We start from the raw sequence: 6,000 nt of genomic DNA, 5'->3' as shown, positions 1-6,000 counted from the left end.
TAAAGGACCACCTTCTTCCTATGTTCATACTATGCACTCTATTCAACACCTGCTCTATGTTCCCCTACAGCTTCAAGTTCAGTAGGTGGTCATGACTGTCAGCCTTTTCAGTCATGGCACCTGTTCTGGCATCTTCCCCAGGGAGGCCTTCCTGGCTTCCTCACTGTGGGCCCAAACCTATATAACTTTTCAGTGCCGATGCAGCCATGCCAATGGAGTGTGTGCTGCATCCTGTATTGGGGGGGGGGGGGCTGGCAGTCATGGAGGCTTATTCAAGGTAAGGGAATATTTGTTCCCTTGCCTTGGGCTGCATTGCAGCTGCATCAGTGCTGGAAGTTGAACAGGATTGGGTTCTGCGTCACTTCTCCATTGCCTTGTGAAGATTTAGTTATTCTGGGAGAGTTTTGGTGGCAGGTAGTTTTGATCTGATCTTGGTTCTGATTTTGTTTTGAATATGGTAAGCTGCTGCTTTTGGTGAGTTTTTTTTGGTGGTCCTTTGTTTATTCTTCTGTTATTTGGGGCTTAGGTTTTATTGATGTTTGTGTAATCATTTGATTATGCCTTATACCAAATTTAATTACATATTCTACGACCTGCTATGTGTTTCCTTTGGAAATAAAAATGGGACACAATTTTTAAAAGACAACAGACCTCATCTGTCATATAATTACCTATTTATCCTGTTTAGAGTCATTTGAGAACTATTTGCAGGCTGTTTGGATTGTCACCAGCCAGAATAATTTGGTGTCACTTGACCACTTTGCTGTTCACCCTAACTCCAGATCATTTACGAGCAAGTTAAAAAAGCACTAATCCTAGCACAACTCCTTGGAGAACCACACTGCTTGCTTCCCTCCATTGCAAGGATGTTTACTACTCCCGTCTACGTCTTGATCTTTAAGCACTTGCTGATCCAAAGGAAAATCCATCCTCTTATCCCATCACGACTACGTTTAGTTGTCACTAAAGGAGCCACTGGGGAGGGAATCTGTCAAAAGCTTTTCAGAAATCCAAGGATCTAATGGCTTATATCCTAGCCACATGCTTGTTGACACTATGATCATGCTGCTCTCAGGCCAACCTACCTCAGAAGGACAAAGGAGTAAAGAACTGCAAAGCAATTTTGTTTCTGAAGAGTGCTATAAAAATCATCAGATTCAAAAAGCTTCTCTTCCCAACCACAGGTCAACAAGTCTATGCTTTTCTTGCACTGTAATTTTGCTTCAGAATGGAACTGGATATAATGGGTCAAGTCTACTCATGCATTATAGATAATGGACAGTCAGTATATTAACCAAACTTGCCCCTGTTGTTAGGTACTTTGAGGGAACCAAAGGAGATATTAATTCATCTTAACATGAGGCAAGCTGCAGCCTCCCAACCTGAAGTGACCTCCCTTGTTATTTGATTAATATTTATTGTTAAGACCTTGTAATGCATTTCTGATCAAATTGAAAACCTCCGAATGTGGCCTAGATCAGTGATTAGAGTAATCAAGAGTGGGTTTGGGGCTGGTGAAAAAAATTTTCAAGGTCCCCCAGCAAGGGTGGACTGGCTAAAATGCAACATCATTGGGCCCTGGGCCCCTTTTCAGACCTCCAGTCCATGGTACTTTGGATTCCCCCATCTTGTTGCCCTGTGAATTGCAACTGTGGGAGGCCACTGAGGCACATAAGAACAGCCCCACTGGATCAGGCCATAGGCCCATCTAGTCCAGCTTCTGTATCTCACAGCGGTCTATCAAATGCCCCAGGGAGCACACCAGGTAACAAGAGATGCATCCTGGTGCCCTCCCTTGCATCTGACATAACCCATTTCTAAAATCAGGAGGTTGCACATACACATCATGGCTTGTAACTCGTAATGGATTTTTCCTCCAGAAACTTGTACAATTCTCTTTTAAAGGCATCTAGGCCAGATGCCATCACCACATCCTGCAGCAAGGAGTTCCACAGACTGACCACATGCTGAGTAAAGAAATATTTTCTTTTGTCTGTCCTAACTCTCCCAACACTCAATTTTAGTGGATGTCCCCTGGTTCTGGTGTTATGTGAGAGTGCAAGAGCATCTCTCTATCCACTTTATCCTTCCCCTGCATAAATTTGTATGTCTCAATCATGTCCCCCCTCAGGCGTATCTTTTCTAGGCTGGAGAGGCCCAAACGCCGTAGCCTTTCCTCATAAGGAAGGTGCCCCAGCCCAGTAATAATCTTCATTGCTCTCTTTTGCACAATTTCCATTTCCACTATGTCCTTTTTGAGATGTGGTGACCAGAACTGGACGCAATACTCCAGGTGTGACTTTACCTTCGATTTGTACAATGACATTATAATATTAACTGTTTTGTTCTCAATAACGTTTCTAATGATCCCAAGCATAGAATTGGCCTTCTTCACTGCCACCGCACATTGGGTCGACACTTTCATCAACCTGTCCACCACCACCCCAAGATCTGATCTGTCTCAGACAGCTCAGAACCCATTAGCCTATATGTGAAGCCTATATGTGATTTTTTGCCTCAGTGTGCATGACTTTACACTTACTTACATTGAAATGCACCTGCCATTTTGCTGCCCATTCTGCCAGTTTGGAGAGATCCTTCTGGAGCTCTTCACAATCACTTCTGGTCTTCACCACTCAGATAAGTTTGGTGTCGTCTGCAAACTTAGCCAGCTCACTGCTCACCCCTGTCTCCAGGTCATTTATGAAGAGGTTGAAGAGCACCGGTCCCAGGACAGATCCTTGGGGCACACCACTTTTCACCTCTCTCCATTGGGAAAATTGCCCATTGACACCCACTCTCTGTTTCCTGGCCTCCAACCAGTTCTCAATCCACAAGAGGACCTGTCCTCTAATTCCCTGACTGTGGAGCTTTTTAGGTAGCCTTTGGTGAGGGACCGTGTCAAACGCCTTCTGAAAGTCCAGATATTTTCTCTTTTAACCTCTATCTGACTTAATACCTTGGTCAGGGGGTGCCATTCAGGCAGCGGTATCTGCCCAAGGTCTTCTGCCATGAAGACAGGTGCAAAGAACTCATTTAATTTTTCTGCAATCTCTTTTTATGTCCCCTTTCCCTCCAATGGGCCAACCGCTTCTCTGGCGGGTTTCCTGCTTCTAACATATTTGAAGAAGCTTTTATTATTCCCCTTAATGTTGCTGGCCATGTGTTCCTTGTAGTCTCTCTTGGCCTCCCGTATCACCTTCTTACATTTCTTTTGCCACAGTTTATGTTCCTTTTTATTCTCCTCATTAGGGCAAGACTTCCATTTATGGAAGGGAGATTCCTTGCTCTTTACGGCCTCTCTAACTTGGCTGGTTAGCCATGCGGGCACCCTCCTGGACTTAGTCGAGCCCTTCTTCCTTTGCGGTATACACTTCTGCTGGGCCTCTATTACTGCCTCCATGTACTCTGGAGAGATTGGACTCTTTTTACCTTCCCTTTCAACCTCCTTCTAACAAGCCTCCTCATTTCAGGGAAGTCTGCTCTTTGGAAGTCAAGGGTTTCTTTGAGAGATTTGCCTGGTATTCTTCCCCTGACGTGCACGTCGAAACAGATTGCAGCATGATCGCTGTTTCCCAACGGCTCAGTAACATTGACATCTCTAACCAGGTCCTGAGTACCGCACAATAATAAATCCAGAGTCACCTTTCCTCTGGTGGGCTCCATGACTAGCTGCTCTAAGGCACAGTCATTTAACATGTCAAGAAATCTGGTCTCCTTTTCGTGACCAGAACACAAATTGACCCACTTGATGTGAGGATAATTGAAGTCCCCCATGATTACAACCCTGTCCCTCCTTGTCACCTCCCTGATCTGTTTCCTCATTTCAAGGTCCCCTTCTGATTTCTGGTCTGGAGGACGATAGTACGCCCCTAGTACATCGCTCCTCAGGCCTGGTAATTTAACCCACAGAGATTCTATGGTGGAGTTGGACCTGCCTTCTTTGCTGGATTCTATCCCTTCCTTAACTTAAACAGCCACCCCACCTCCAACATGCCCCTCCCTGTCCCTCCTGTAGAGTTTATAGCTTGGGATTGCGGTATCCCACTGATTTTCCGTATTCCACCAGGTTTCTGTTATATCCACTATATAAATATTTTCCATAGTCACCAGACATTCCAGTTTTCCCATCTTTGCTCAGAGACTTTGGGCATTTGCATAAGAGCATTTGTACATGGAATGCCCCAGGATGGGCTGCGTATTAGCTCCTTTATCCCTGCATCCTCTCATTGTGCCAAACTGTCTATCACATCCCATCTTGCTACCATTCCCAATTTCTTCTCCTACTCTGTCTTTACCTTGTTGTTCTCTAACCTCCCCATCCTCATCCCATAGGGATGAGGCGTCCTGAACTGGATGCCCCTCAGCTCCTGTCGGCTTTTCCCCAGAGATCAGTTTAAAAGCTGCTATGCCACCTTTTTAATGTTATGCGCCAGCAGTCTGGTTCCATTCTGGTTCAAGTGAAGCCCATCCCTCTTGTACAGGCCCCGCTTGTCCCAAAATATTCCCCAGTGCCTAATGAATCTAAACCCCTCCTCCCTACACCACAGTCTCATCCATGCATTGAGACCCCTGATCTCTGCCTGCCTAGCTGGCCCTGTGCGTGGAACAGGTAGCACTTCCGAGAACACTACCTTTGAGGTCCTGGCTTTCAGGTTCCTACCTAATAGCCTAAATTTGGCCTCCAGGACCTCCTGGCTACACTTGCCCAGGTCATTGGTGCCGACATGCACCACAACCACTACTTCCTCCCCAACACTATCTACCAGCCTGTCTAGATGAGAAGTGATGTCTGTAACCTTCTCACCAGGCAGGCAAGTCGCCATGCAGTCCTCACATCTGTTGCAAACTCCCCTCTCTATGTTTGTTATGATTGGCACAACAATGTGTCACAAAAAAGAGCCAAAGTATGGTTTGAGAAGTGAAGTTAGATGGATCTATTCTTCTGAAGGGATATCTTTAGCACTGAGTCACCTTTTTCAGCCAAATATCAGTAGTGGTGTTATCCAAATGCAGCACTGTTGCCCTGAAAGCTCCAAATCCTGCCTCTCTGGGCAGAGAAGATGGTGGGACACTAAAAGACAATATGAGTTGAGTATCCCTTATTATCCTAAATGCTTAGGACCAGAAGTGTTTCGGATTTTGGATTTTTTGTTTCAGATTTTGGAATATTTGCATGTACAATATATGTAATTATATACAACATATACTGCTGCAGGTGTGTTAGAGGTGTTGAAACTGGAACAGTGCACTGGTGGAGTGCTGGGACTTTTTGCAAAGGTGCTGGTTATGGAATCTAGTCACAACATGAGTAGCAGAAGCCACTGAGTGGGTAGCAGCAGTTTTCTCAGGCTTCTGCCAGACTCGGGTGAAGTCCAAGCTCAGAATTGTGTGGGTTGGGATAGGAAACATGGAAAACATTGCTTTGTTTGTCACTGACAGGTTGAGATTTATGGGGAGGTGGGTGAGTGTGGTTTAGTTTCTAGAACTTCCTCCTCTTGCCAAGCGTGCTGGAGTCACCTATCAGGGCATGGGATTTTTGGAATGTGCAGCCTTTTACTTCTTGATTCCTGCCTGCTTGGGGATGTGGGGTGTTCTGCAAAGCCAGATCCATTTCAATGCTCAGGACCAGGGAAGCATTTCTTGCGGTGTCATGTCGGTGCGGAAAATTATTATTATTAATTAACAGTATTTATATAACGCTTTTCAACTAAAAGTTCACAAAGCAGTTTATAGAGAAAAATCAAATAACTAATGGCTCCCTGTCCCAAAAGGGCTCACAGTCTAAAAAGATACAAAAGAACACCAGCAGAAATCCACTAGAAAAGACACTGCTGTGGTGAGGTGGGCTAGTTACTCTTCCCCTGCTAAAAAGAGGAGCACCCACTTGAAAGAGTGCCTCTTACCCAGTTAGCAGGGGTTTCGGATTTGGGAGTATTTAGAATTTTGCATTTTTTAAATTAGGGATGTTCTGCTTGTATTTACCAGTCTGTCTTGCAG

The sequence above is a fragment of the Tiliqua scincoides genome, chromosome 3 (assembly GCF_035046505.1).
Source record: "Tiliqua scincoides isolate rTilSci1 chromosome 3, rTilSci1.hap2, whole genome shotgun sequence".
Lineage (NCBI taxonomy): Eukaryota > Metazoa > Chordata > Lepidosauria > Squamata > Scincidae > Tiliqua > Tiliqua scincoides.
The sequence above is the reverse complement of the archived record's forward strand: the minus strand, read 5'-3'. Positions refer to the sequence as shown.